The sequence below is a fragment of the Notolepis coatsorum genome (assembly GCF_963971535.1).
Source record: "Notolepis coatsorum genome assembly, chromosome: 4".
Taxonomy (NCBI): domain Eukaryota; kingdom Metazoa; phylum Chordata; class Actinopteri; order Aulopiformes; family Paralepididae; genus Notolepis; species Notolepis coatsorum.
This window is the reverse complement of record NC_140168.1, coordinates 114,132,906-114,156,905: the sequence shown is the minus strand read 5'-3', so window position 1 is coordinate 114,156,905 and position 24,000 is coordinate 114,132,906. Positions and strand designations below refer to the sequence as shown.

Sequence of the window (24,000 nt, the reverse complement as noted above, 5' to 3'; positions counted from 1 at the left end):
CCCAAACACCTCCTCCAGTCAGCACAGGGACACGCCCCCAAACACACCCTGCAGTCAGCACGGGGACACGCCCCCAAACACCTCCTCCAGTCAGCACAGGGACACGCCCCCAAACACACCCTGCAGTCAGCACGGGGACACGCCCCCACACACACCTCCTCCAGTCAGCACAGGGACACGCCCCCAAACACACCCTCCAGTCAGCACGGGGACACGCCCCCACACACACCCTCCAGTCAGCACGGGGACACGCCCCCACACACACCCTCCAGTCAGCACGGGGACACGCCCACACACACCCCCCAGTCAGCACGGGGACACGCCCCCACACACACCCTCCAGTCAGCACGGGGACACGCCCCCAAACACACCCTGCAGTCAGCACGGGGACACGCCCCCACACACACCCTCCAGTCAGCACGGGGACACGCCCCCACACACCCTCCAGTCAGCACGGGGACACGCCCACACACCCCCCCCCAGTCAGCACGGGGACACGCCCCCAAACACAACCACTCTAGTTACAAAGTCTGGGAGAACAGGTTGGGGGTCAGTGAGAACAGAACTGTGATTTTAGGGTACGGACACTAGGGTTGGGTACCTTTCACATTTGAACCGATACCGGTAACGGAACCTGTGAATTGATGCTGTTACCCAACGGTACCTTTTTTCGGTACTTTAGTCTCTAAAAATGTAATCTACCTACCTCAGTTGTAAAAAAAGAAAGAAAATCCACACTTTCGACCGTTTTCGGCTTGCCATCGCCCCGACTGCTTTGTTGTTGAATCAAGTCAAATCCTAGGTAAGCGTGTATTGTGCGCGTGAACGTTGACGTAATTTTTTTTTTACTATTTTATTTTTTTTATTATTATTATTATATCTTTTTTTACAGTACCGAAATGTGGCACCGACGGATCTCACGTGAATCGGTACTCGGTGGCACCGGCGTGATTCGGTAGGTACCTTTAAAAGTACCTAATTCGGTACCCATCCCTAACGGACACGGGTTAGGGTGCAGGAGGAAATGGTTAAAAATAATAATGTGAGCTCCAGGTATCGACAATGCCGATGCTACACACCCTACCACATGGCCCCCATTGGCCACCACACCCCAACGTGTGGATAAAGCAGATAGGCAGCGAGAGCCAGCACATCACCAGGGTCATCAAGTGGGCCTTCACTGGTGTTTCGTCCAGTCAGGCCCACGACACCTCGGGAAGGCTCATCGGTTCGTTCCAGCGTGCCAGAACCACCCACCTCCATGCTAGCTCCCCCTTCTCCCATGATACCCACACGCTGAACCTCCTTATGTTATCCTATGTCAAAAATATAACATGAGACGGCAACAACAGAGAAGAAAATGAATACCCTTTGTTTACTTTGGCCCCCAGGTGGCACTATTACTTCTCCTCGACCAAATCCACTGACTGCCTTTCAATGCTTCTCCCGACATCTCATTTACTGCTTTTCGCAAACTTCACCCGTGAAAATCCCCAACTCTCCCAATAACGATGACGTCGACGCTATAGTATAAATCGTCTGCATCCTACTTCCACTGGATGCTTTCCATCCTCGCTGTTCAGTTTCTGCCGCCAAGTCTGCCTCTCATCTCAGCTTTTGACCATGATACTACGCCAGGCCTCAAGTCAGTGCTAACTATCTCTTTGTGGAACAACAGCATCTCCCAATCAGTAGGTCCATTTAGGTGGCCTGGCTTAACCCTTTCACTGCCACACGATATAAGGTTAACCCTTTACTATCACACAACCGACGCCGATGCTCCACCGTTAGCATCATTAGCTCCGCAATATGCCTCAACCAAATCCAACTAGACTATTAATCACCAAATCACAACTTAACTGTGACAGCACAGAAAGTAGTAGGACATGTACAGCTAGTTAGAGCGAGCACACAGAAAACCCCCTATGGACTCTGCAAATGTCCAACATGGGACTTTTTTCCAGAAACTTGCCAACTTTTACGAGGGACACTAAGGTTGAGCGACGCTTGGACTGGCTCCATGAGGAGCCTTATCAAACATCTTGATTCGTTTGGGTTGGGTTAAGGTTGGGTTGGGTTATACTAAATTAGGTTAGACTAAGTTAGGTTAGGTTAGGTTGGATTAGGTTAGGTTCGTTTTGGTTTGGTTAGGTTAGGTTTTGGTTTGGTTAGGTTCGATTAGGTTAGGCTAGATTAGGTTAGGTTCTGTTAGGTTAGGTTAGTTTACGTCAGGTTAGGTTAGGTTCGTTAAAGTTAGGTTAGGTTAGGTTAGTTTACATTTGGTTAGTTAAAGTTAGGTTAGGTTAGGTAAGGTTAGGTTAGGTTAGGTTAGATTAGATTATGTTAGGTTCTGTTAGGTTAGGTTAGTTTACGTCAGGTTAGGTTCGTTAAAGTTAGGTTAGGTTAGGTTAGTTTACATTAGGTTAGGTTAGTTAAAGTTAGGTTAGGTTAGGTAAGGTTAGGTTAGATTAGGTTAGATTAGGTTAGGTTAGGAAGAAGAGAGAGACAGACAGACCTGTATCCCATGATGGGAGGGTTGGCGTTGGCCTGGCAGGTGAAGGTCACTCGGTCTCCCTCCAGGGCGGAGCGTGGCTCGATGGACAGGGTCACTGTGGGGGTGTCTGCAGGGAGGAAGGGTTGTACATTCAGTCTCAGTTATGCTACAAGGTGAGGGGGCATTTCGATGCAAAAAGGCTACCACACATTCCCTTGTGCCCTGGGCTACCTTTTTGTTTTTGTTTCAGAAAGCAGCTATTCAGTATTTATAATAATATATAGGATTCTTAATAGGACTAGTTGTTAAAGATCCCTAAATATTCAGCACAACAATTGAATGAGGTTGGAGTGGGGTGGAATTTGGCAATGATCACGTGATGATCACCAGTACGACACATCTTCAGTATATATATATATATATAAGAAACAAGGACACAGTGTCTTAGATGCAAAGCGATACAGGCTTTAACCCTTTGTAGAGTCAGGTAGAGTCAGGTAGAGTTTCAGAGAAATGATACAATAATTTATTTTCACACATTCCTACGAACTAAGACACACACCAGTTGGCACAAACTCTGAAGCTTCAATAATGTATCAAGCTTTTCTCACAGCTCAACAACAGCAGGTATATGAGGCTTTTTTGAGGCCTTGCTCACAATTAATTCTGTGGCACGTAGGGTTGGGTTCCGTTCACATTTGAACCGATACCAGTACCCGTGAATCGATACCGGTATCCGACGGTACCTTTTTTCTGTACTTTAGTGTCTAAAATGTAATCTACCTACCTCATTTGTAATTTTTCAAACTTCAAATGATTTATTATCATTATTATTTATTTAGAACAATTTGTTAATAATATATATATATATATAATATATAATATTGCAGCAAGTGTTGTCTGCATCTAGCTTTGTAAAGTGTAACCACACTTTCGACCGTTTTCGGCTTGCCATCACCTCGACTGCTTTGTTGTTGAATCAAGTCAAATCCTAGGTAAGCGTGTATTGTGCGCGTGAACGTTGACGTGAACGTGCAGCACACTTCATAGGTTTAGTTTAGCGGTAAACGAAACGTTGACGTCAACGAAATATTATTTGTATTACCGAAATGTGGCACAGATGGATCTCACGTGAATTGGTACTCGGTAGTACCCACGTGATGCCTCGGTACCCATCCCTAGTGGCACGATGACACGATGACAGGATGACTGCATATGAGGCTCTCGATCACGTGTTTGACCGTGACACTGGTGAGGAGGAGGAGAGCGGCCAGGAAACTGACAGTGAAGACGCGTCAGAGGAGGAAGTGTCGTGGGAAAATGATCCAGACCAAAGAGACGACCGACGTGTAACGATCCAGTGATGAGGAAGAGGTTGAGGTTGTTCTTCATCACCTGAGAGGAGAGGTCAGAGGTCAGGATGACCCCAGGGCCAACGAGACACGCCGCATCCTGGGTTGATGACGTAAAGTCCATGGAAACCATAGCGATAAACATGGCCGACTCGGAGGGGAGACGTGTTTGCAGAGACAACAGGGAGGAGGTGGAGCGAGCGGACAGACGTCTTGGCAGAATGTGGGTCTGCTGTGCACAGATCCAGGAACACGTCTGTTGTCTGGTGAAATGCTCATTGAATTTGTGAACAGTATGGAGTCAATTACTCAAAAATGTATTGTATATGAGGTCAGGTCAATTAGCACTAGACACATTAGAGCAATAGGCATATAAAGATACAATAATATAAGATAGAATACATTAATAAAGTGGATACAAATTAAATAACATAGTAAAAAGTACAACAGTATACATAATGAGGATTTGTAAAAGTAAAAATGAGGAGTGTATACGACAGTATTGCACAAATAGAATGAGATTAATAAAATATAACACTATATTCACATAACTACGAGGATCTGTGTGTAAAAAGGTGTGACCAGCCCTACGGTTGACAGAGCACCAGCTCACAAACGTCAGTCATTGTAATGGTTTTCCAGCGTTCGTTCGCACCTCAGCCTTGAGGGTTCGCTCAATAGGTGTCCTGTTGTTGTCAGTGTGCTTGTTGTTGCTGTAACAGACACAGGCGTGTGCTTGTTGTTGCTGTAACAGACACAGGCGTGCGCTTGTTGTTGCTGTAACAGACACAGGCGTGTGCTTGATGTTGCTGTAACAGACACAGGCGTGCGCTTGTTGTTGCTGTAACAGACACAGGCGCTCGCTTGTTGTTGCTGTAACAGACACAGGCGTGTGCTTGTTGTTGCTGTAACAGACACAGGCGTGTGCTTGTTGTTGCTGTAACAGACACAGGCGTGTGCTTGTTGTTGCTGTAACAGACACAGGCGTGTGCTTGTGTCGTGATGTTGTTGTGATGCCCGTGGGCCGCCACCAGAGGGCAGAGTGGCTAACCGTGAGTGATTACTGAATGAATAAATGAATGACTGAGTGAACCGGTGCCTTCAGATCTAATGACTGAGTGAGATGGTGCCTTCAGGAGCTTCAGATCTAATGACTGAGTGAGATGGTGCCTTCAGGAGCTTCAGATCTAATGACTGAGTGATGGTGCCTTCAGGAGCTTCAGATCTAATGACTGAGTGATGGTGCCTTCAGGAGCTTCAGATCTAATGACTGAGTGATGGTGCCTTCAGGAGCTTCAGATCTAATGACTGAGTGATGGTGCCTTCAGGAGCTTCAGATCTAATGACTGAGTGATGGTGCCTTCAGGAGCTTCAGATCTAATGACTGAGTGAGATGGTGCCTTCAGGAGCTTCAGATCTAATGACTGAGTGAGATGGTGCCTTCAGGAGCTTCAGATCTAATGACTGAGTGATGGTGCCTTCAGGAGCTTCAGATCTAATGACTGAGTGATGGTGCCTTCAGGAGCTTCAGATCTAAAAGCAGCAGGATGGGTCTTCAGCTCCCAGCTGTCAGTGCTGGAAAACGCTGACGAAGGCCAAGGACTAAAACACGCTCATTCTTTTGTCTGCTGCTGTGCATTAAAGGGGACGTGCATTGCTATTCCTTGCACTATTTGGGCAACTTTACACAATTCCTGTGAGTCTATTGAACACATTTGTAAGTTTTTTTTCCAAAAAGATTCATTGTTTTATATTTCCAATCAAGTACTCAAAAGCCACATTTTTCTCCCTTTGGATTTCAGGCTGTGTTGACCTGGCTCCGCCCATAAGCGCTTTGAGTGACAGTCATCCACACAGTCTGCAACTGGCACAGAGAGAGGAGGAGAGAGAGAGAGAGAGGAGAGGGAGAGTAGAGAGGAGAGAGAGAGAGAGAGAGAGAGAAGAGAGAGAGAGAGAGAGAGAGAGAAGAGAGAGAGAGAGAGAGAGAGAGAGAGAAGAGAGAGAGAGAGAGAGAGAGGGGAGGGACACGGAGCATAAAGTTATCTCTCCACTGCTTCCCCCGCGCGGTCCAGGTTGTGTGTGTAAATGTGTGTGTGCCACTGCTTCCCCGTGCGCAGTTTGTTTCCCCGACAGAAGCTCCTGTCTCTCTCTCCCTTTCTCTCTCTCTCTCCTCTCTCTCTCTCTCTCTCTCTCTTCTCCCTCTCTCTCTCTCTCTCTCCCTTTCTATCTCTCTCCTCTCCTTCTCTCTCTCTCTCTCTCTCTCCTCTCTCCTCTCCTCTCTCTCTCCTCTCTCTCTCTCTCTCTCTCTCTCCTCCTTCTCTCTCTCTCTCTCTCTCTCTCTCTCTCTCTCTCTCTCTCTCTCTCCCTTCTCTCTCTCTCTCTCTTCTCTTCTCTCTCTCTCTCTTCTCTCTCTCTCTCTCTCTCTCTCTCTCTCTCTCTCTCTCTCTCTCTCTCTCTCTCTCTCTCTCTCTCTCTCTCTCTCTCTCTCTCTCTCTCTCTCTCTCTCTCCCTCTCTCTCTCTCTCTCTCTCTCTCTCTCCCTCTCTCTCTCTCCCTCTCTATCTCTCTCTCTCTCGCTCGCTCGTTCTCTGCGTCGCTCTGTTTGAGGACGTGAAGATATTTCCACTCGCTCTGCTGTCGCTGTCGACCATAGAGGGGGCGTTAGTTATGCAAATCAGTACCTTATTCACGTCAGCAATACCGTCAAATCAGAACAGCTTAGTTGAGTGAGGGAAGATCTCGTGAACTCGAGACTAGACTGATGAGTCAATAATATGATAATTAACGACACAGACTAGGATACAATGCTAAACACTGGAAAAGGCCATTTATAATGCATGGGACCTTTAAACAAGCATTTACAACATATTTTGTGAGCGTAGACATATCCACACATATCTCTGTATTATAAGTGTCACTCGAGGGGTGTAGCGGGACTCACGGTGGACGTTGAGGGTGACGGTGGTGACCTTCCCGGTGGGCACAGCCAGGTTGGTGGCCACACAGCTGTAGTTCCGTCCCGTGTCCGTGTCCACCGGCTGGATGGGCAGGTAGCTCCGTGTGGTCACCCTCTTCCTGTCTGGGAGCACCTCCTAATAAGGTAAGGTAGGATATGTGTAGAGAAAATAAGATATGGGCAATTAGATACGCTAAATAAGATAAGATAAAAAACGTTATTTATGCCCAGGGGGGGGGGGGGGGGATTGGGTTGTCTGACCAGTACTGCACCACAAACACACAAACACCAACACACAGCAAAGCATACAGCCAGAAATGAACAGTCAATATCAGGTATATCCCTGCTTCAGTCCTGGTGTGGTTAGCCCATGTAGGCTAGGATACTACCATTATAGCCAGTCTACTAGCTTAGCTAACCTGCTAGGACTCTTCAACTAACCTATACTACCATTATAGCCAGTCTACTAGCTTAGCTAACCTATACTACCATTATAGCCAGTCTACTAGCTTAGCTAACCTATACTACCATTATAGCCAGTCTACTAGCTTAGCTAACCTATACTACCATTATAGTCAGTCTACTAGCTTAGCTAACCTGCTAGGACTCTTCAACTAACCTATACCACCATTATAGCCAGTCTACTAGCTTAGCTAACCTATACTACCATTATAGCCAGTCTATTAGCTTAGCTAACCTATACTACCATTATAGCCAGTCTACTAGTTTAGCTAACCTATACTACCATTATAGCCAGTCTACTAGCTTAGCTAACCTATACTACCATTATAGCCAGTCTACTAGCTTAGCTAACCTGCTAGGACAACTGCCTTTTCAGCTAACCTATACGAAGAGTTAACCCTTTGGTAGTGTGGTAGTGAAAGGGTTAACCCTTTGGTAGTGTGGTAGTGAAAGGTTAACATTCTGTAGTGTGATAATGAAAGGGTTAACATTCTGTAGTGTGGTAGTGAAAGGGTTAACCTTCTGTAGTGTGGTAGTGAAAGGGTTAACCCTTTGGAAGTGTGGTAGTGAAAGGTTAACCTTCTGTAGTGTGGTAGTGAAAGGGTTAACCCTTTGGTAGTGTGGTAGTGAAAGGGTTAACCCGTTGGTAGTGTGGTAGTGAAAGGTTAACCTTCTGTAGTGTGGTAGTGAAAGGTTAACCGTCTGTAGTGTGGTAGTGAAAGGGTTAACCTTCTGTAGTGTGGTAGTGAAATGGTTAACCATTTGGTAGTGTGGTAGTGAAAGGTTAACCGTCTGTAGTGTGGTAGTGAAAGGTTAACCTTCTGTAGTGTGGTAGTGAAAGGTTAACCTTCTGTAGTGTGGTAGTGAAAGGTTAACCTTCTGTAGTGTGGTAGTGAAAGGGTTAACCTGCTGTAGTGTGGTAGTGAAAGGTTAACCTTCTGTAGTGTGGTAGTGAAAGGTTAACCGTCTGTAGTGTGGTAGTGAAAGAGTTAACCTTCTGTAGTGTGGTAGTGAAAGGGTTAACCCTTTGGTAGTGTGGTAGTGAAAGGTTAACCTTCTATAGTGTGGTAGTAAAAGGTTAACCTTCTGTAGTGTGGTAGTGAAAGGTTAACCCTCTGTAGTGTGGTAGTGAAAGGTTAACCGTCTGTAGTGTGGTAGTGAAAGGGTTAAACTTCTGTAGTGTGGTAGTGAAAGGTTAACCTTCTGTTGTGTGGTAGTGAAAGGTTAACTGTCTGTAGTGTGGTAGTGAAAGGTTAACTGTCTGTAGTGTGGTAGTGAAAGGTTAACCGTCTGTAGTGTGGTAGTGAAAGGTTAACCGTCTGTAGTGTGGTAGTGAATGGTTAACCTTCTGTAGTGTGGTAGTGAAATGTTAACCTTCTGTAGTGTGGTAGTGAAAGGTTAACCGTCTGTAGTGTGGTAGTGAAAGGTTAACCTTCTGTAGTGTGGTAGTGAAAGGTTAACCTTCTGTAGTGTGGTAGTGAAAGGTTAACCGTCTGTAGTGTGGTAGTGAAAGGTTAACCGTCTGTAGTGTGGTAGTGAAAGGTTAACCCTCTGTAGTGTGGTAGTGAAAGGTTAACCGTCTGTAGTGTGGTAGTGAAAGGTTAACCCTCTGTAGTGTGGTAGTGAAAGGTTAACCGTCTGTAGTGTGGTAGTGAAAGGTTAACCCTCTGTAGTGTGGTAGTGAAAGGTTAACCGTCTGTAGTGTGGTAGTGAAAGGTTAACCGTCTATAGTGTGGTAGTGAAAGCTTAACCATCTGTAGTGTGGTAGTGAAAGGTTAACTGTCTGTAGTGTGGTAGTGAAAGGTTAACCGTCTGTAGTGTGGTAGTGAAAGGTTAACCGTCTGTAGTGTGGTAGTGAAAGGTTAACCTTCTGTAGTGTGGTAGTGAAAGGTTAACCTTCTGTAGTGTGGTAATGAAAGGTTAACCGTCTGTAGTGTGGTAGTGAAAGGTTAACCGTCTGTAGTGTGGTAGTGAAAGGTTAACCTTCTGTAGTGTGGTAGTGAAAGGTTAACCATCTGTAGTGTGGTAGTGAAAGGTTAACCTTCTGTAGTGTGGTAATGAAAGGTTAACCTTCTGTAGTGTGGTAGTGAAAGGTTAACCGTCTGTAGTGTGGTAGTGAAAGGTTAACCGTCTGTAGTGTGGTAGTGAAAGGGTTAACCTTCTGTAGTGTGGTAGTGAAAGGTTAACCTTCTGTTGTGTGGTAGTGAAAGGTTAACTGTCTGTAGTGTGGTAGTGAAATGTTAACTATCTGTAGTGTGGTAGTGAAAGGTTAACCGTCTGTAGTGTGGTAGTGAAAGGTTAACCGTCTGTAGTGTGGTAATGAAAGGTTAACCCTCTGTAGTGTGGTAGTGAAAGGTTAACCGTCTGTAGTGTGGTAGTGAAAGGTTAACCCTCTGTAGTGTGGTAGTGAAAGGTTAACCGTCTGTAGTGTGGTAGTGAAAGGTTAACCGTCTATAGTGTGGTAGTGAAAGCTTAACCATCTGTAGTGTGGTAGTGAAAGGTTAACTGTCTGTAGTGTGGTAGTGAAAGGTTAACCGTCTGTAGTGTGGTAGTGAAAGGTTAACCTTCTGTAGTGTGGTAATGAAAGGTTAACCGTCTGTAGTGTGGTAGTGAAAGGTTAACCGTCTGTAGTGTGGTAGTGAAAGGTTAACCTTCTGTAGTGTGGTAGTGAAAGGTTAACCATCTGTAGTGTGGTAGTGAAAGGTTAACCTTCTGTAGTGTGGTAATGAAAGGTTAACCGTCTGTAGTGTGGTAGTGAAAGGTTAACCGTCTGTAGTGTGGTAGTGAAAGGTTAACCTTATGTAGTGTGGTAGTGAAAGGTTAACCGTCTGTAGTGTGGTAGTGAAAGGTTAACCTTCTGTAGTGTGGTAGTGAAAGGTTAACCGTCTGTAGTGTGGTAGTGAAAGGTTAACCTTCTGTAGTGTGGTAATGAAAGGTTAACCGTCTGTAGTGTGGTAGTGAAAGGTTAACCGTCTGTAGTGTGGTAGTGAAAGGTTAACCGTCTGTAGTGGTTAACCTTTCATTAGGTTCTCAGCCCTTGCAACCTCCTTCGACAAGCTCTGTCCCCTCGTTGAGAAACCTGCCCGCCGTTCCCCACCCAGTCCATGGCTGACGGATGCAGTGAGAGAACAAAGACAGGTCCTGAGAGCAGCTGAGAGGAAGTATAGAAAGTCACGCCTCACTGCTGACATCGACACATATCACAACCTCTTGTTAACATTCTCCAAAACCATTACTAATGCCAAAGCTTCTTTCTTTCACCATAGGATCGAGGCCTCTGCCAAGAATCTTCGCAAACTGCATGCTACCATGTCCTCCCTCCTCACTCCCCCCCCCCACCCCTCCTCCCTCATCTTTTTCTGCCGAAGACTTTGCGATCTTCTTTGAGGAAAAAGTGGAGAACATCCGCAGCTCCTTCTCCCAACCCCCACCCATTCCAAACGCTGAATCGAGAACCTCATCCTTCACTCTGTCATCTTTCTCTCCCATTACAGAAGCCGAGACCATGACACTGGTAACGTCAAACCATCCGACTACATGCCAGCTGGACCAGCTACCCTCCCCACTCCTCCAGACCATAGCACCGGACATCCTCCCATTTCTAACTGCAACCATCAACTCCTCACTCAACTCGAGGGTGGTCCCCACCTCCCTAAAACAAGCCAGAGTCACGCCCCTCATAAAAAAACCAACCCTGAACCCCACCGTCATAGCCAACTATCGTCCTGTCTCTCTCCTTCCTTTCTAAAACACTTGAACGTGCTGTATCCAACCAACTTACTGCTTATCTCTTACAGAATGACCTCCTAGACCCCAATCAGTCTGGCTTCCGGACTGGCCACTCCACAGAAACGGCCCTCATTGCGGTCACAGAGGCACTTCACTTAGCAAAAGCGAAAGGCCTCTCCTCTGTCCTGATTCTCCTAGATCTATCTGCAGCCTTCGACACAGTCAACCATCAGATCCTCCTCGCGGCCCTCGCAGGAATGGGAGTGGCTGGATCTGCGCTGACATGGCTGACATCATACCTCAACGACCGCTCCTACCAAGTGTCATGGAGAGGAACTCTGTCGGCCACCCACCCCCTCCGGACGGGTGTCCCCCAGGGCTCGGTCCTAGGACCCCTTCTCTTCTCCCTCTACACTAAATCACTGGGTAACATTATCACGTCTCATGGCTTCTCATATCATTGTTATGCCGATGATACTCAACTCTTCCTCTCCTTCCCTCCCTCAGATATCCACGTCTCTGAGCGGATCTCGGCCTGTCTGTCCGACATCTCCGCCTGGATGACGACCAACCACCTCAAACTGAACCTAAGCAAAACAGAATTGCTCCACCTGCCGGCCAAATCCTCCCCCCTGACCGACCTCTCCATCACAGTCGAGAATGCAGCTGTGACCGCGTCCCCGACCGCCAAGAACCTTGGTGTCGTCCTCGACGACCAGTTGAACTTCTCTGCTCACATCGCAGCGACAACCAGAACCTGCAGATTCCTCCTGAGCAACGTCAGAAGGATACGCCCCTTCCTGACAAAAGAAGCCACCCAACTCCTCGTCCAATCAACAGTCATCTCCCGCCTCGACTACTGCAACGCACTGCTAGCTGGCCTCCCGGCCACTGCCACCAAGCCTCTTCAAATCATTCAAAACGCAGCGGCCCGCCTGATCTCAAACCTACCAAAGTCGGCCCATGTCACCCCACTTCTTAGGGACCTGCACTGGCTCCCCATTGCTGCACGTATCCGCTTCAAGGCCCTCGACCCGGCAAAGGGAACCGCTCCCGCCTACCTCCGGTCAATGGTCTCTAACTACACACCCTCAAGACCCCTACGCTCTGCATCTTCTGGCCGCCTCAGACCTACTCCTATCCAAGCTCCCGGAGGGTCATCAAAGAGAAGCCGCCTATTCTCAGTCCTTGCCCCACAATGGTGGAATGAACTACCCATCCCAGTTAGGACAGCCGAATCCCGTCCAATCTTTCGCCGTCGACTAAAGACTCACTTCTTCAACCATTATCTGAAATGATTAAAAAAAATAAAAATAAAAAAATCTAACCCTGACTAACCTTACTGTCATGCACTTGTCCTAATAAACTAACCTACACTGTAACACGCAACACTTTGATGAACATTGTTACTCAGCTGATAGAGTTGTACCCTTCTTGCTGTCTTGTCGTACAGAACTTGTAAGTCGCTTTGGATAAAAGCGTCAGCTAAATTACTAAATGTAAATGTAGTGTGGTAGTGAAAGGTTAACCGTCTGTGGTGTGGTAGTGAAAATGCCTTAACACTTTCAGTGCCATGCCTCCGGTGCCCCGGAACCCTGTTGCGTGCCACCACCCACTTCAATGACAGCTCTCATATTTGCGAACGCATAAACTATATCTTAAATTATGGCTATGTGTCTAATATGGCCGTCGCTTATCAATGACTTGTTTGCAGTCAACATTGTCAAAACGGGTTGTTTTTTAATCGGTTCTTTTCCGTTTTATACCATTTTGAAAAACGCTAGTTTTTTGAAAGTTTCAGAAAAATATAAAGATTCTGTGATAATCGCCCTTTACTGGAATACACTGGAATACACAAAACACGTTGTCATTTTTCGGCCTGTTTATGAATCGTTTTCAAATAAACGCTAGATTATCGATAGTATATGTGTACTTATGCATGCTATAGAAGTGGGCTGAAAGATCGATTATCTTATTTCCTGATCGCACACACACACACACACACGCACACACGCACACACACACACATATGGCACACGCTGATATCTCTGTGAAAAACGGTCTGATTATCCTAAGACTGGTAAAATAGATTCCTTACCTCAGATCAGATGTTCTCCAAAAAGATTATTCCAATTCCTGATCGCCATTCCAAATATCGATCGCGTTTATTGATCCAACGCTGGGTACTGGAAACACACATTCTCCGCTGTTCTGGTGGTGGGCGATTACTTGGATCGTCTCCGGTTACTTGTCTGACAAATAAAATGTGGAAGCAGGACTTTTTTTTCTCCATGCGTTTCATTCAATCCAATCCAAAGGGGTGCAGTACCATCCGGAGAGACGATAGGGGGCAGTATTTTCCCTGTTCGAGTTAAGACATATCCCCACTGGTAACGTGAGGCTAGATTGATGACAACTTCATGGAAATCGGTAATAAAAAAAAGAACGATTAAAAACGAGATCTCTCGTCGGCTGGCACTCAACGGTTGGCATGAACTAACGAGATTTCCCGTCGTTGGCACTGAAAGTGTTAAAGGTCCCATGCATTGCTATTCCTTGCACTATTTGGGCAACTTTACACAATTACTGTGAGTCTATGGAACACATCTGTAAAGTTTCTTAAAAAAAAATTCATTGTTTTATATTTGTAATCAAGTACTCAAAAGCAAAATGTTTCGACATCAGGATTTCATGCTGTTTGTGCTGGGCTCCGCCCAGAAGCGCTTTTTTTTTAGTGACAGTCACCCACACAGTCTGCGACTGGCAGACAGAGATAGAGATAGAGAGACTGAGGGGGATACTAATTAATTTAGCCGCTGGGGGCATAATCCCACGGGACAATGCATTGGTAACTTGTTTCAAATGACAATATATACCTTTGTGAATATTATTGCACGGATCGGATTATGGGCGTGTGCGTGGGAGCGTGCGCAAAGATATGTTGACAGTGATATGGAGTGCTCCCGACTGCGGGGAGAATACCCATCCCCGCGGCGCGCACACATTTACACACACTCCTGATCCGCCGTCCCTCTCTCTCTCTTTCTCCCTCTCTCTCTCTCTCTCTCTCCCTCTCTCGCTCGCTCGTTCTCTGCTGTCTGTCGCACCCTCTGTTTTAGGAAGTAATTTCACTGCTCTGTTGTTGAGCGAATTGTGGGCAGTGACTAGGGATGGGTACCGAATTCGGTACTTTTGAGGTACCGAACCAAAACACGTCGGTACTACCGAGTATCGATTCAAGTGAGATACCAAAAAATATATATAATAATTTTTTACCTTTTTTTTGTACTTTTTTTTTTTTATGTCAACCACAATATATGCTTACCTAGGATTTGACTTGATTCAACAACAAAGCAGTCGGAGCAATGACAAGCCGAAAACTGTCGAAATTGTAGTTATTTGAAGTTTGGATATTTTTTTTAACGACTGAGGTAGGTAAATTAAATTTCTTGAGACTAAAGTACCGAAAAAAGGTACCGTTGGGTACCGGTATCGATTCACAGGTACCGGTACCAGTACCGTATCGGTTCAAATGTGAAAAATACCCATCCCTAGCAGTGACTACAACCAGTGCCTTATTCACGTCAGCAAAACAGTCAAATCAGAACGGCTCAGTTGAGTGAGGGAGGATCTGGTGAACTGGAGACTAGACTGATGAGTCAACATGATAATTAGAGACACAGACCACATTGATATAATCCCCCATTGCTAGGAAACAATGCTAAACACTGGAAAAGGCCATTTATAATGCATGGGACCTTTAAAGGGTTCATGTTGTATCAATACAGTTCTTCCTACTGGGCGCCGGCAGCTCAGCTAATTAGCCACGTGACTAATGTAAAGTCAATGGGGTCAAGGGTCAAGTCCCACCCATCTGTGCCCTCAGAGCGGGTCGAATTCAGGGCTGTGGGTCCGTCATGATGAAGCCCGAACACACCCTTTAATCATGAGGTGAAATAACAGAAAGGTTTGAAATAATAAAAACATTTTGTGATGAGTTGTGCGTGTGGTGTGCGTGTGCAAGTCGGTGCATGTGTGCCTACTGTGTGTTGCGGCAGACTTACGGTGGTGCTGACGGCGCCCTCTACAGGGAGGCCATCTTTGAGCCACTCCACCATGGAGGGCGGCTTGGCCCCTCGCGACACGCAGCTCAGGTTGTACGAGTCCCCCGCGTTCAGCAGCACCTCCGGCCCGCCGTCTATCACCGGGTCGTCAGGAGGAACTGGAGGGGAGAGGGGGCTGTCAGGTCCAGTAACACACTGAGTACTGGAGGGGAGAGGGGGCTGTCAGGTCCAGTAACACACTGAGTACTGGAGGGGAGAGGGGGCTGTCAGGTCCAGTAACACACTGAGTACTGGAGGGGAGAGGGGGCTGTCAGGTCCAGTAACACACTGAGTACTGGAGGGGAGAGGGGGCTGTCAGGTCCAGTAACACACTGAGTACTGGAGGGGAGAGGGGGCTGTCAGGTCCAGTAACACACGTCCAGTAACACACTGAGTACTGGAGGGGAGAGGGGGCTGTCAGGTCCAGTAACACAGGTCCAGTAACACACTGAGTACTGGAGGGGAGAGGGGGCTGTCAGGTCCAGTAACACAGGTCCAGTAACACACTGAGTACTGGAGGGGAGAGGGGGCTGTCAGGTCCAGTAACACACTGAGTACTGGAGGGGAGAGGGGGCTGTCAGGTCCAGTAACACACGTCCAGTAACACACGCCCCTAACACACGTAATACACGCCCATAACACACGTAACACACGTAACACACGTCCAGTAACACACGTCCAGTAACACACGCCCCTAACACACGTAACACACGCCCATAACACACGTAACACACGTCCAGTAACACACGTCCAGTAACACACGTCCAGTAACACACGAAACACGCCCATAACACACGTAACACACGTAACACACGTAACACACGCCCATAACACACGTAACACACGTAACACACGTAACCCACGTCCAGTAACACACGTAACACACGCCCATAACACACGTAACACACGCCCATAACACACGTAACACACGCCCATAACACACGTAACACACGCCCATAACACACGTAACACACGTAACACACGTAACACACGCCCATAACACACGCCCATAACACACGTAACACACGTAACACACGCCCATAACACACGTAACACACGCCCATAACACACGTAACACACGTAACACACGCCCATAACACACGTAACATACGTAACACACGCCCATAACACACGTAACACACGTAACACACGCCCATAACACACGTAACACACGTAGCACACGCCCATAACACACGTAACACACGCCCATAACACACGTAACACACGTAACACACGCCCATAACACATGTAACACACGTAACACACGCCCATAACACACGTAACACACGTAACACACGCCCATAACACACGCCCATAACACACGTCCAGTAACACACGTCCAGTAACACACATCCAGTAACACACATCCAGTAACACACATCCAGTAACACACATCCAGTAACACACATCCAGTAACACACGTCCAGTAACACACATCCAGTAACACACATCCAGTAACACACATCCAGTAACACACGCCCAGTAACACACATCCAGTAACACACATCCAGTAACACACGTCCAGTAACACACATCCAGTAACACACGTCCAGTAACACATCCAGTAACACACGTCCAGTAACACACGTCCAGTAACACACGTAACACACGTCCAGTAACACACGCCAAGTAACACACGTAACACACGCCCCGTAACACACGTCCAGTAACACACGTAACACACGTCCAGTAACACACGTCCAGTAACACACGTCCAGTAACACACGTCCAGTAACACATGTCCAGTAACACACGTCCAGTATCACACGTCCAGTAACACACGTCCAGTAACACACGTCCAGTAACACATGTCCAGTAACACACGTCCAGTAACACACGTCCAGTAACACACGGCCAGTAACACACGTCCAGTAACACACGTCCAGTAACACACGTCCAGTAACACACGTCCAGTAACACACATCCAGTAACACACGTCCAGTAACACACGTAACACATGTAACACACGTCCAGTAACACACATAACACACGTCCAGTAACACGCGTCCAGTAACACACATGTCCAGTAACACACGTCCAGTAACACACGTCCAGTAACACACGTCCAGTAACACACATCCAGTAACACACGTCCAGTAACACACGTCCAGTAACACACGTCCAGTAACACACGTCCAGTAACACACGTCCAGTAACACACATCCAGTAACACACGTCCAGTAACACACGTCCAGTAACACACGTCCAGTAACACACGGCCAGTAACACACGTCCAGTAACACACGTCCAGTAACACACGTCCAGTAACACACGTCCAGTACACACATCCAGTAACACATGTAACACACGTCCAGTAACACACGTCCAGTAACACACGTCCAGTAACACATGTCCAGTAACACACGTCCAGTAACACACGTCCAGTAACACATGTAACACACGTCCAGTAACACACGTCCAGTAACACATGTCCAGTAACACACGTCCAGTAACACACATCCAGTAACACACGTCCAGTAACACATGTAACATACGTCCAGTAACACACGTCCAGTAACACACGTCAAGTAACACACGTCCAGTAACACACGTCAAGTAATACATGTAACACACGTCCAGTAACACAAGTCCAGTAACACACGTCCAGTAACACACGTCCAGTAACACACGTCCAGTAACACACGCCCAGTAACACACGTAACACACGTCCAGTAACACACGTCCAGTAACACACGTCCACACGTCCAGTAACACACGTCCAGTAACACACATCCAGTAACACACGTCCAGTAACACACGTCCAGTAACACACGTCCAGTAACACACATCCAGTAACACACGTCCAGTAACACACTTCCAGTAACACACATCCAGTAACACACGTCCAGTAACACACGTCCAGTAACACACGTCCAGTAACACACGTCCAGTAACACACGCCCAGTAACACACGTCCAGTAACACACATCCAGTAACACACGTCCAGTAACACACGTCCAGTAACACACGCCCAGTAACACACGTCCAGTAACACACATCCAGTAACACACGTCCAGTAACACACGTCCAGTAACACACGTCCAGTAACACACGTCCAGTAACACACGTCCAGTAACACACGTCCAGTAACACATGTAACACACGTCCAGTAACACACATCCAGTAACACACGTCCAGTAACACACGTCCAGTAACACACGTCCAGTAACACACTGAGTACTGGAGGGGAGAGGGGGCTGTCAGGTCCAGTAACACAGGTCCAGTAACACACTGAGTACTGGAGGGGAGAGGGGGCTGTCAGGTCCAGTAACACAGGTCCAGTAACACACTGAGTACTGGAGGGGAGAGGGGGCTGTCAGGTCCAGTAACACACTGAGTACTGGAGGGGAGAGGGGGCTGTCAGGTCCAGTAACACACGTCCAGTAACACACGCCCCTAACACACGTAATACACGCCCATAACACACGTAACACACGTAACACACGTCCAGTAACACACGTCCAGTAACACACGCCCCTAACACACGTAACACACGCCCATAACACACGTAACACACGTCCAGTAACACACGTCCAGTAACACACGTCCAGTAACACACGAAACACGCCCATAACACACGTAACACACGTAACACACGTAACACACGCCCATAACACACGTAACACACGTAACACACGTAACCCACGTCCAGTAACACACGTAACACACGCCCATAACACACGTAACACACGCCCATAACACACGTAACACACGCCCATAACACACGTAACACACGCCCATAACACACGTAACACACGTAACACACGTAACACACGCCCATAACACACGTAACACACATAACACACGCCCATAACACACGTAACACACGCCCATAACACACGTAACACACGTAACACACGCCCATAACACACGTAACATACGTAACACACGCCCATAACACACGTAACACACGTAACACACGCCCATAACACACGTAACACACGTAGCACACGCCCATAACACACGTAACACACGCCCATAACACACGTAACACACGTAACACACGCCCATAACACACGTAACACACGTAACACACGCCCATAACACACGTAACACACGTAACACACGCCCATAACACACGCCCATAACACATGTCCAGTAACACACGTCCAGTAACACACATCCAGTAACACACATCCAGTAACACACATCCAGTAACACACATCCAGTAACACACATCCAGTAACACACGTCCAGTAACACACATCCAGTAACACACATCCAGTAACACACATCCAGTAACACACGCCCAGTAACACACTTCCAGTAACACACATCCAGTAACACACGTCCAGTAACACACATCCAGTAACACACGTCCAGTAACACATCCAGTAACACACGTCCAGTAACACACGTCCAGTAACACACGTAACACACGTCCAGTAACACACGCCAAGTAACACACGTAACACACGCCCCGTAACACACGTCCAGTAACACACGTCCAGTAACACACGTCCAGTAACACACGTCCAGTAACACACGTCCAGTAACACATGTCCAGTAACACACGTCCAGTATCACACGTCCAGTAACACACGTCCAGTAACACACGTCCAGTAACACATGTCCAGTAACACACGTCCAGTAACACACGTCCAGTAACACACGGCCAGTAACACACGTCCAGTAACACACGTCCAGTAACACACGTCCAGTAACACACGTCCAGTAACACACATCCAGTAACACACGTCCAGTAACACACGTAACACATGTAACACACGTCCAGTAACACACATAACACACGTCCAGTAACACGCGTCCAGTAACACACATGTCCAGTAACACACGTCCAGTAACACACGTCCAGTAACACACGTCCAGTAACACACATCCAGTAACACACGTCCAGTAACACACGTCCAGTAACACACGTCCAGTAACACACGTCCAGTAACACACATCCAGTAACACACGTCCAGTAACACACGTCCAGTAACACACGGCCAGTAACACACGTCCAGTAACACACGTCCAGTAACACACGTCCAGTAACACACGTCCAGTACACACATCCAGTAACACATGTAACACACGTCCAGTAACACACGTCCAGTAACACACGTCCAGTAACACATGTCCAGTAACACACGTCCAGTAACACACGTCCAGTAACACATGTAACACACGTCCAGTAACACACGTCCAGTAACACACGTCCAGTAACACACGTCCAGTAACACACATCCAGTAACACACGTCCAGTAACACATGTAACATACGTCCAGTAACACACGTCCAGTAACACACGTCAAGTAACACACGTCCAGTAACACACGTCAAGTAATACATGTAACACACGTCCAGTAACACACGTCCAGTAACACACGTCCAGTAACACACGTCCAGTAACACACGTCCAGTAACACACGCCCAGTAACACACGTAACACACGTCCAGTAACACACGTCCAGTAACACACGTCCACACGTCCAGTAACACACGTCCAGTAACACACATCCAGTAACACACGTCCAGTAACACACGTCCAGTAACACACGTCCAGTAACACACGTCCAGTAACACATGTAACACACGTCCAGTAACACACGTCCAGTAACACACGTCCAGTAACACACGTCCAGTAACACACGTCCAGTAACACACGTCCAGTAACACACATCCAGTAACACACGTCCAGTAACACACTTCCAGTAACACACATCCAGTAACACACGTCCAGTAACACACGTCCAGTAACACACGTCCAGTAACACACGTCCAGTAACACACGCCCAGTAACACACGTCCAGTAACACACATCCAGTAACACACGTCCAGTAACACACGTCCAGTAACACACGCCCAGTAACACACGTCCAGTAACACACATCCAGTAACACACGTCCAGTAACACACGTCCAGTAACACATGTAACACACGTCCAGTAACACACATCCAGTAACACACGTCCAGTAACACACGTCCAGTAACACACGTCCAGTAACACACGTCCAGTAACACACGTCCAGTAACACACGTCCAGTAACACACTTCCAGTAACACACTTCCAGTAACACACGTCCAGTAACACATGTCCAGTAACACACATCCAGTAACACACGTCCAGTAACACACATCCAGTAACACACGTCCAGTAACACACTTCCAGTAACACACGTCCAGTAACACACGTCCAGTAACACACGTCCAGTAACACACGTCCAGTAACACACGTCCAGTAACACACATCCAGTAACACACGTCCAGTAACACATGTCCAGTAACACACTTCCAGTAACACACGTCCAGTAACACATGTCCAGTAACACACATCCAGTAACACACGTCCAGTAACACACGTCCAGTAACACACTTCCAGTAACACACGTCCAGTAACACACGTCCAGTAACACATGTCCAGTAACACACGTCCAGTAACACACGTCCAGTAACACACGTCCAGTAACACACTTCCAGTAACACACGTCCAGTAACACACGTCCAGTAACACACATCCAGTAACACACGTCCAGTAACACATGTCCAGTAACACACATCCAGTAACACACGTCCAGTAACACATGTCCAGTAACACACATCCAGTAACACACGTCCAGTAACACACGTCCAGTAACACATCCAGTAACACACGTCCAGTAACACACATCCAGTAAGACATGTCCAGTAACACACGTCCAGTAACACACATCCAGTAACACACGTCCAGTAACACACATCCAGTAACACACGTCCAGTAACACACATCCAGTAACACACGTCCAGTAACACACGTCCAGTAACACACGTCCAGTAACACACGTCCAGTAACACACTTCCAGTAACACACTTCCAGTAACACACGTCCAGTAACACACGCCCAGTAACACAGGTCCAGTAACACACGTCCAGTAACACACGTCCAGTAACACACGCCCAGTAACACAGGTCCAGTAACACACGTCCAGTAACACACGTCCAGTAACACACGTCCAGTAACACACGACCAGTAACACACGTCCAGTAACACACGTCCAGTAACACACATCCAGTAACACATGTAACACACGTCCAGTAACACACGTCCAGTAACACACATCCAGTAACACATGTAACACATGTCCAGTAACACACGTCCAGTAACACACGTCCAGTAACACATGTCCAGTAACACACGTAACACACATCCAGTAACACACATCCAGTAACACACGCCCAGTAACACATCCAGTAACACACGTCCAGTAACACACGTCCAGTAACACACATCCAGTAACACACGTCCAGTAACACACGTCCAGTAACACATCCAGTAACACATGTCCAGTAACACACATCCAGTAACACACATCCAGTAACACACGTCCAGTAACACATGTCCAGTAACACACGTCCAGTAACACACGTCCAGTAACACACGTCCAGTAACACATGTCCAGTAACACACGTCCAGTAACACACGTCCAGTAACACACGTCCAGTAACACACGTCCAGTAACACACATCCAGTAACACACTTCCAGTAACACACGTCCAGTAACACACATCCAGTAACACACTTCCAGTAACACACGTCCAGTAACACACGTCCAGTAACACACATCCAGTAACACACATCCAGTAACACACTTCCAGTAACACACGTCCAGTAACACACGTCCAGTAACACACGTCCAGTAACACACGTCCAGTAACACATGTAACACACGTCCAGTAACACACGTCCAGTAACACACGTCCAGTAACACATGTAACACACGTCCAGTAACACACGTCCAGTAACACACATCCAGTAACACACGTCCAGTAACACATGTAACACACGTCCAGTAACACACGTCCAGTAACACACATCCAGTAACACATGTCCAGTAACACACATCCAGTAACACACGTCCAGTAACACACATCCAGTAACACACATCCAGTAACACACGTCCAGTAACACATGTAACACACGTCCAGTAACACACGTCCAGTAACACACGTCCAGTAACACATGTCCAGTAACACACGTCCAGTAACACATGTAACACACGTCCAGTAACACACGTCCAGTAACACACATCCAGTAACACACGCCCAGTAACACATCCAGTAACACACGTCCAGTAACACACGTCCAGTAACACACATCCAGTAACACACGTCCAGTAACACACGTCCAGTAACACATCCAGTAACACATGTCCAGTAACACACATCCAGTAACACACATCCAGTAACACACGTCCAGTAACACATGTCCAGTAACACACGTCCAGTAACACACATCCAGTAACACACGTCCAGTAACACATGTAACACACGTCCAGTAACACACGTCCAGTAACACACGTCCAGTAACACATGTCCAGTAACACACGTCCAGTAACACATGTAACACACGTCCAGTAACACACGTCCAGTAACACACATCCAGTAACACACGCCCAGTAACACATCCAGTAACACACGTCCAGTAACACACGTCCAGTAACACACATCCAGTAACACACGTCCAGTAACACACGTCCAGTAACACATCCAGTAACACATGTCCAGTAACACACATCCAGTAACACACATCCAGTAACACACGTCCAGTAACACATGTCCAGTAACACACGTCCAGTAACACACGTCCAGTAACACACGTCCAGTAACACATGTCCAGTAACACACGTCCAGTAACACACGTCCAGTAACACACGTCCAGTAACACACGTCCAGTAACACACATCCAGTAACACACTTCCAGTAACACACGTCCAGTAACACACATCCAGTAACACACTTCCAGTAACACACGTCCAGTAACACACGTCCAGTAACACACATCCAGTAACACACATCCAGTAACACACTTCCAGTAACACACGTCCAGTAACACACGTCCAGTAACACACGTCCAGTAACACACGTCCAGTAACACATGTAACACACGTCCAGTAACACACGTCCAGTAACACACGTCCAG

The 24,000-nt window shown here is 47.2% G+C and overlaps 1 pseudogene across 1 annotated transcript in view; it reads right to left on the bottom strand.

Moving 5' to 3' along the window:
* The window catches only part of LOC311226656 (kin of IRRE-like protein 1), a 223,499-nt pseudogene that overhangs the window by 99,038 nt on the left and 100,461 nt on the right, over positions 1-24,000 (bottom strand). Inside the window, exons 4-6 of the transcript XR_014621046.1 lie at positions 15,057-15,214; positions 6,787-6,937; positions 2,516-2,621 (exon numbers count right to left, since the gene is read on the bottom strand). The product of XR_014621046.1 is annotated as a kin of IRRE-like protein 1 (transcript). The remainder of the gene's footprint in view (positions 1-2,515; positions 2,622-6,786; positions 6,938-15,056; positions 15,215-24,000) is intronic.